The sequence below is a fragment of the Pholis gunnellus genome (genome assembly GCF_910591455.1).
Source record: "Pholis gunnellus genome assembly, chromosome: 1".
Classification (NCBI taxonomy): domain Eukaryota; kingdom Metazoa; phylum Chordata; class Actinopteri; order Perciformes; family Pholidae; genus Pholis; species Pholis gunnellus.
In genome coordinates, this window is record NC_136528.1 from 18,144,822 (window position 1) to 18,154,533 (window position 9,712).

Below are 9,712 nucleotides of genomic sequence, written 5' to 3' on the forward strand. Positions count from 1 at the left end.
AGGCTGTTTGAGGCTGGAGGTAGGCCTGCATGGCATGGGGGAGCCACTGCAGTCTGCTCCATGCCATGAACATGAAAAGAGGCCTCTTGAATTAACTCAAAAGGATCCAGAGACATCAGCCTTTTGCAGAGTTGTCCTGCCCTGGAACACAACTTTTCATAGCAAAATAGCAAACGTAAGACATCATTTATGGTTATGGTTGTACATTGCCAAGTTAATCTTTTTCTGTTCTTTCTGTTGTGGTTGTAAGTTAGAGTAATAAGACTAAATGCTATACCGTCAGAATCTGTGAAGTCTGTTTTCATAATGATATATTGTGCTGTTAGCATGAAGTAGCAAAATTGCTAGCAGCACCTGTGTGAATGCACTGTTAGCATGTTTTTGTTGTGTGCTCATTGTGTGCTCATGCTTCTCACGTTGTAATCAACGTGAGAAGCATCTGTTTCTGTGAATGTACGTTCCCCCCCTCCCCTACTTACAAACCCTTGTCTAATTTTTAATAGGACCTGCCCAAGAGGACCTGTTTGTCCTTTATCTGTATCTGTGTATAAATCTGCAGTTCATCATTTTCCCACCAGGGCTCAGCCTAAAGCCATGCAAACAAACGTTCTCCCTGAGTGAGAGAAGCATATTGTTATCTAAATGTTAAATTAGCCAAGTCAGAACTCTTTATAGAGAGAGAGAGAGAGAGAGAGAGAGAGAGAGAGAGAGAGAGAGAGAGAGAGAGGGGGGGGGGGGGGGGGGGGGGGGGGGGGGGGGGGAGCTGTGCATTCACGGTTTGACGGCATTCTTTCAGAGAGTTGTTCATTCTGTTGTGTGTATTTGTTAAGCTTAAGTTTGGCGTGGTGCTGTATCAAAATGCATTATATTGAATGGTGTTTGGAGACTGGTGCACACAAATATTGCAACCTCCTGTTCACCAGAGCCAGACAGTGAGGGATGAGGGAAGTAATAATTAGCCATGTTTGGTTGTTCTACTGTGAACACTGTAAACAACCTGGCATTGCTGCTGTCATGATCTCTAAACGCACACAGTTTGCTGTTATCTAATCAAAAGGAAAGTTGTTTGACATTGTTACACTCATGAAATATGGCTTCATCTTTTAATTATCTTGTTGCCATTTCTAATCATAATTATTATTCACTCTCAAATCAGGTCTCTGTTGAAACACATCAGGAGTTTATCAATGTCTGTGCAATGTCGCCAAGGCAATAATACATTAGTATTACAGCATTTCTTTCTATAGTTTACACTGCTCCACTTGTTGACGCTTTTATCTTTGTGCTCCATTAATCTCTGTGTACAACACTTGTAAAATGACTCGTACTTGTACTCTTGTACAAAGCTACAGCCTCATTTGGCAGTTATTAGATGTGATCTAACTCTTGAGTGCCTATAATCTCTAATAAAGGATAATTAAGTATACAGCCTTCTCTTGTGCAGCACAGGCATTAGATAATTACCACAATGGTCAGTGCAAGGACAGGTCAAGGAAAACACACTTGAAAGCAAATGAGTGAACAGAAACTGACACTGAAAGTGATGTTTCCACACGCTGCACTTTCACATCACACCCTTGAATGATCTAATAACAATGGATATGCCACATGATAACATTTTCCCTCTTCTATACAATTAATTTGATATGGATGAAAATGGCACATTGTTTTCCACCGACTGAACCCTTCGCCAGTGGTGCAATTTTAATATATGAACTCAGTGGGTGGTGTATTGAAAGTCAGACTCCAAACCAGACTGACTGAATCTCATTAACTGAGGCGCCTTTGAACTGCACAGTGGAATAAAACATGAAGATTATCTTATTGCTTGTTTCAAATGAATCATGCGTGTAGACTAAATAAAGCTTTGCAACTTGTTCTGTGTCAGGGCAGTTGAGCTCTAAATAGACAAACCTTTTCATAAGGGCGGTCTTGTGTGGTTCAGCCTGCTATTTCATGTAATTCTATTGATTATTTCTCTGCCTACTGCGGTCGGTGCATCTCAGCAAATTCCAGTCCACATAACTTGTCCACCTCCTCAAAAAATGATCAGGCCACTGCTATGACCTGGTTACTGTGAGTGTAAAACAAGAGGAAGATGACTGTGTGTCTCCCTCATACGCTGCTTCCGCTCCTAACATTTGTTGCACTGGCTGTTTGAAGACACTAGGGGTTGTCCAAGATACATTTTCATTATTTTTTTGAGATTTTCTGCATGCATGCAAAAACCTACTTAACTCAAAGTTTATTGGATCATAAACTGGTCCTTCACCTAGTCACAATAGCTTTTTATCTCCAGTATGAAATCCTCTTTTGATTTGACTTTTACTGTCCATACACAGACTCTGCAGCACGTCATTTAACGGCTTTCAGTAACAAATGGGTGCTCTCTACCCGAGACGCAATTAACTCACTTTGTGTTTGCTGACTGGAAAGTAAAAATGTAACTCCTCATTTCTCTCAGCATATTTGCCTCTGAACTTACTCTTCGCTGTGGTTTGAAGTCGTAATATTTGTCATTTTTGCTGAATAACACTGATGGAATATTATTGGACCAGGTTGCTGAGGAAAGTTTTCACTGTTTAACTTCTGGTAGAGAATGATTGATGATAATTGTCCGCATTTGATGATATTTAAGCATGGTCAGGTATAGCTAATGTAAAACTAAATCAGAGGTTTAAATGAATACATGTGTAGCATTATGGCTGGATAGGGAGAAGAGACTGAGTGTTTAAGGAAAGCTGGCATGGTTATGTGTGGCTTTGGCATCTGAAAAGAATACTGAAAACCTTAAACCTTATGATCACATTTCTGCACACACAGAAATGTGATCATAGTATGACTTAATTGACAGCTTTCTTTTCTCTTACGCTGTAAGATGTGATGCTGTATGCCTCCCTGCTCGTGCAAGTACATAGGGAATAGGTTTAATATTTGTCTCCCGACAACAATTAACATTTGTATTTTTCTCCCAGTCCATTGTGTGCGTCCTCCAGTAAAATGAATACAGTAAGTCAGGAATCCACACAGTATGGCATCATTTATTTACTTTCACATTTTTTATGGCCGTTGTACTGGAACCGGGTTCCAGTTAACTCACAGAAAATGAAATCTAAATTTCCTTTCATTTTGTCGGCAAGTGGCTTAAGTGGCTGTGACAACCAGGGATTGCGTCCAGTCTAAGAAAAATGTCAAATTGTCAGCTCACTGCGACTTAAGCAAATGGCTGAGAAAAAGCTGATTAACTGTTCATTATGCACAGGTGTGCACACATACACACTCCCACACGGACTAGCTCTCCACCACTTTACACAAGACAAAGACAATGAACCAAACCAGTAGTGCTTCCGTCTGCCCTGAAGGCCACTGAATTTATAATTCCTATTGAGTGCAAAACTCTATAAAACTAGGTAAGCCCGTTCTCCCATGCTGTCTGCCTCAAGTGTCTGATTTGGCTCAACAGACAGTGAGCCAGCTGTGTATGGGCTCAAGTATTAAAAAGCTCCTGCTGGTGAAGCTATCATGTAATGGCCCTTTAATCCACATCCCTGCTCTATACTCTTCTCCATCATTTACTTACTGTTTTTACGACTTATCCCTGCTCTGGGATTTTAACTATTTGGCCAAACTGCAAACAACACAGATCCATAGTTCAATAGATCATAGGCCAGTGAGGTTACATTTTGGATTAATTTTAGAACTCGGTTGGAAACTATTTGGTGGCGAATAGCAGGCTGTTTTTCTCCTTTGCAGCTTGGACATGAAATTACAACTCTGCCTCGGTTTTTAATTGAAAGCATCTTTGGCTGTGTGGGATATGCAGAGCTTTGGCTAGAGCAGGAGCAGAAAATCTGGCAAAGCTTCGCTCTCTTATTTGGATAAATATCTCCAACACCTGTCTTTGGGGAAATTAATGGGTGTTACCGTAAGCAGCTTTCTTTCTTCCTCAAACCTTTTCTGCTGATTTCTTACTTTCTTGACCCCTTCTGCTAGCTCCTTCTCCCTCTCTCTGTTGTCCCTCCCATGCTCGCCCTCTGTAGATTAATTGCTCAGTGATACCGTATGTTAAGGACTGCTGTGAGTTTCCCTACCCAGCTGTTTGAAAGTGCAGGAGTCAGCAGGATTTGGCTGCTTGGTCCTCACTTGCCACTTCTTACGCACTCCCTCCTCTCTGTTAGAATTCTCCTTCAAGGCTCCTCCTTTTGTCCTTTACCCTTCTCACTCATCGGCCTGCTTTCAGTGCAATTATCCCTGCTGGTCCTGTCATGATGTGGGGAAAAAAAACTAAAAAAGCCATCCAATTCGACTTTAATATTGCCACACGGATGTTTCAGGGCAGACGCCCTTCTTCAGCATGTATTCTGGCAATTTCACAATCAATATACATATAACAAGAATAACATACATACATCAAAACAAGGGCAGCCCCAACCTCTCCAGGAGCAGATTCTCATGATGTAGGACACAAACAAGAAAACAACACAAATTAGATTCACTTCACAAGAAACAGTTTAGAACTGGGGATGAAAATGAGCTTTCAGCTATATTTCTATATAATGCATTAGTTTTTAAGTATTGAAATGTATGTTCATTATATGTGGTCCCCGGTAAATAAACAAATAAATAAATGAACTATAGTTTGTTTATGCTGGTGAGAAGGCTGTCGATAGAACCTTGATGCGGAAAAAAACAACCATTTCCTTGATACATCGGAAAATGAAAACATTAGATTACTTGCCTTTTTTTCCTACTCTGTCTAATTTGGCAGTTCCTCATTAAAACATTTTTTCATATGCAAACAAAATGTGATCTACAACTGCAGGTACAATTATTTCTAAAAATGCTTTCACAAGATCAAAATACTAATGACCCTTATTTGCCTCCATATTTGTTGACTAAGTGTCCAGAGAGGAGGGCGCTTGCAGGAGTGAGCGCAATTACCTAAATACTGCTTGTTTTGTGGAAACCCAAAATCCCTGAAAGAGAAGGATGGGAGGAAAACTAAATAGAAAGCAACATAATAATGTCTTCTATCATAGCAGTCCTGCCTCCTAGTAGTACTCTGTCTGGCTGTGTGTAGTGTGATTTACGGAGCAGTGGCAGAGATCCATTAACAATAAAACAACATACCCTCTATCCAGGAAGTGATTTATGTATTCAATAAGCCTCTCTGGCTTTCAGTCCCTCCTTCACCTCATTTCACTTCCTTAATCTTGACAGCAGCAGTAACAAAAGTCAGTGTGGGAAGTGGAATCTGCCAAGCAAAGTGTCCTATGTAGGTGAGAATACAATTGCACCATGAACCTGACGTAGTTTGCGTTGGCTGTAACTCAATGTATCCCTGTAAAAAGCTCCAGCAAAGTTGTTCAGCTTTACAGCGGGTAAAGAAAAAAGGCTGCAAGGCAGCAATGACTCAAAGTAACACATTTTAACTTGAAACAGAGAACATCAGGAAGAGATGATTTATTGATCAGGGGTCTCATTTACAACCGTTGCGTACGTACAAAACGGGGCCTGAAAGAGGCAACACTGACCCATGTGTACGAACATTTCAATTATAAAATATAAATCAATTCAAACCTCAGATTTCTTCACCTCGGAGCGCAGAAGAGAGACCGAACTACCAACACTGGTGATTATCTGTGGAGCAGCTGATGAAATTATCACCGGCTGTAAAATACCGTCAACTAGCGTTAAAGAACTGCAGAATAAAGCATCATTAGTTTTCAATATTCTTCTAATAATGTGCATATATCACCAAGCACAATATGAGTTTTCTAGTGTTTGTGAGTAAAATCGCTGTAGTGATTACGACTTTATTTATTCATTCATGGTTTACTCCATAGTGACGGATGCAGCATACTGTACACAGACAAACTAAACACAGCTATCTGATGAGAGTATCTGAGCTCACTGGAGCAAAAGAGTCACCATCTTCATCACCTGCACATAACGATTGTGGAAATAAGCAATGTGTGGAAATAAAGCCAGTGACAGCTCTCCGTTAGAAAACATAAGTCAATTATTAAATTGTATTCACATATCAAATTTCCCTTTTTAAAATGATATCCAGGGTGATGGATGCCACTGATAGTTGCGATCATTTTAAAAGCGATCAGTCTGACTGCTGTAAACACATGTGTTATGTTGCACGATAGATACTCCGGCACTGTCAGGACTGCATAAATGGAAGAATTAGGCGGGAACAAGTGTTCTACCTCTCAGTAGTCTCCATATTTCCCCGTAAAGACCCAATGATCAGCAGCTCATTTCTATGCATCAACAATGATAAAGTGGTTTGCATTGAGCATTTATGGTTGAATGTTGGCGTGAAGAGGGCGGGATGTGAGGCTGAACCAGCTGCGCACATTTACAGGTTGATTTGGGATTTATGAAAAGAAATAGCTCACTGGCAGGCGTACGCAAGGTTTTATAAATCTGAAAATGTTTTTGGCTTACGTGCATTTCCTCCTTTGAACGTACGCAAACAATGAGTGGGGATCCTAGGCACTGTTTTATAAATGACACCCCTGCTCTCTATAGTCTATATACACAACCGAAGGGTGCCAAATCCTTTTTCCTAACGCATACGACAGGTGAGGATTATGAAGAATTAGACTTCCTTACCAACCTATGTGCTATCAGGGGATGTAGGTAACCCTTCGTCTCCTGGTACAGTGGTCTTGGCACTGATGTATATGTGCATTTGACAGTTTAATCAACAGTTTAATCATCATAGTGTGTAATAAAGTTTCCCTGCTGCTGTTCCTTTTCAAGTAACAAGTCCCCGAATATAAATGTGTCAGTGAACAGATATAAAGCAGCAGAGTCTTCACATGAACGGAGCCGGTTAAAAGCATTTAATGGTGAAAGTCATGGCGAGCGGAGGAGCTTGAGAAGCCACCAGCGTCATTTAAGTTGCAAGTTTGGGAGCATTTTGTCTTCCCTGTAACTTATAATGACGGGATGAGGGTGGTGGACAAAACCGTTACGGTATGTAGGCTTTGTTCAAGACAAAGACATACGACAACGGCAATACATCGGGCATGTCCACCATCTGTCAGCGACGGGGGCCAAGCCACAACAACAACTTATCACCGCGGCATTTAAGAAACCGTGTGTGGCAGAATCAGACCGGGCTAAAGCGATTACATCTATTGGGGTCTTTATTGCTGCAGAAATGAGGCCATACTCCGTTGTGGAAAACAAAGGATTTCAAAATATGGTACTCTGCTTTCTTTCTTTCTTTCTCTTTTTCACTTTTTTGATGCTGTAGACACTGGCTGTTTCTTTTCTTTCAATATTGATCAAAGAAGGAGGGTATCAACATACCTCATGTTGCACTTAAACTTAACAGAATTGAGTATTCTTGAATGTTTTATTTGTTATTTATTTCATTTTGTTTCTTCAATATTTTTGTTTTTATGTAAGACTATAGCCCAAAGTTCTTTGCTTTAAGTGTTCTTGAAGTTCTTCAATTAATAAATGGATATATTTGTCTCCTCCCCTTGTCTTTGCTGATCCAAAAAATGATCCGTTCCGTGACTCAAAAACTGTGATCCGATCCGAACCATGAGTTTTGTGATCCGCTGCACCCCTACTAATTTTACATCCAGCTGGAAAATGTTTTCGACTCCCACAACGGTAGCAGTGCGTGCAACGTTCCTCTGATCCAGTCTGCTGGCAGACAAAAGACCTTCTTGGAACATAAGGAGGGTGGTTAATGTACAGGTGAGGTGCATGCTGGGGGTGAGTTGGAGTGGGTGTTTGGGGCTGGCCGTGGCTACTATGATACTGCTGTTGTGAAATATGTGGCTGGGGGTCCCTATCTGGCCTTCAAGCTAAAGGTGGGGCATGGGGCTGTGACTGTAACATAGGCTGCTGCAATGTCTCTTTAATCTGAGCTATTTCTGCTCTGCATTTAATTTTGTTCAACTAAACTTAGTTGGCTTTTGTCATGAGGAGTTTACACAGGTCCAAAAAGCTAGCTAAGACCACCAATATCCCTGACACAGACAAACAAATGACTGGGTCTTATACACGTTATACAAGCCTCCTCGTGATAAAAATGGGAATTTGTCTAACGTTACCATAACATGCAGATTGAGATGATTTCTTCTTTGTTTTCTGTCACCGGCAGCTTAACATGGCTGACAGCTCGAAAGGACCAAGGAAAGGTCAAATAAATTTGCGCAGTCAGTGAGACTAACTGCAGCTTTTATGGGGACTTTCACCACTGGCATCGAATTAATGCTGCATGAAGCCGATGGCTACTTGCGTCCATGTAAAATTAACTGTGTCAGTGTATTGGAAATACTTTCTGTTGTAATGGCACTAGAGTCATTAAATACAGAGAAGTAGCACCCTAAATGTTGCTTTCTCTCCGGTGACTTTATTGTTTCCTTCAACCACGCTTTGCATGATATATAAAAACATGTATGATAACGTCATACCCACATAGCGTAAAATGATACAACTCCAGCGCTAACGTTAGCTTTAGTCACAAGTTAACTTACTGTTGCTGCAGCCTCTTGCAATCCTTCAACACAGTTCTCCAGGGAAACCGTTTTGGGCTTTACAAACAGTACGGCCAAATATGTCTCTGAGTTGATAACCGAGTAAAGTTAACTAATTGATGTAGGTCTGGACAGCTATTACATTTTACAGTGTGCTTGCTGCTTTTTAAAGTTTGATGTTGACTCAGTCTCATGAATGTGATTTGAAGTGAGCTCATGAATGTGATTTGAAGTGAGCTCATTAATGAGATCCACCTCTTCCCAAGTTCCTAGACCTTCCAATCATCTAACCCTAGTGGCGGGCCGTCAGGGCCTGCAAAGCCTTCTCTGCTGGCCTAAACAGAATCACAAAGTTATAGCTATTTTTATAATTTAAAAAAAATTTAAAATGTTTGTCTAAAAATATTAGACATATTCACTTTTAGACCAGTTTTAAACATATTTTCACCGGAGATCGTAGTCGTTTTTTCAATGGAAAGATGCTGACTTGGATATTACAGAGTATAATACTATATATTGCTGTAAGCCAAACAACATTTAGACCGTCTTCTTATTAGTACATCACTTCGTTTTACCAACAATAACTAACATACATGTTTATTGCTGGCCCATGCTGCTCTAGCTACAAGCTAACGCTACCAGCCAACATGGTAACGCTACAAGCTAGCAGCCTCGTCCGCATCATGAGCAGCATAAAATGATACTAATGGTGCTAATTTCGGTATGTCGTTAGCGTGAAGCCTCACGATTATTCCGTCAGTTCGTTCACTTCACTCCGCAAGTCCCGTGCCGAGTTTCCAGACCTGTGCAACTTTCAAAGTTTTAGAAGAAGTTCCTGCGCATGCGTGTTCCAGCAGTAAACACACACTTGTATTTTATATGAATGTACAGGCAGAATGTGCTCTGCTCTCATTACGATGTCCTGGGAGCTTCTTGTTGACAGCACACAGTCTATAGTTCCATATTGACGACGTTTTATATGAAACATTAAATGCGTTGAAATCACGTCTTCGTGTAGACCACATTTCACCGACCAGTGTAATATGACTTTGGAGAAATACGTTCAAAGTGACCAATATTATCTCTGTCAACCTACAACTGAACAAACCATCAATATTGTAACAGACTGTCTCATGTTTGTAGTTTTGGTGTTGAAGATGATATGTCCCTTGAGGGTTGCTGTAGAGAGAAGGGGC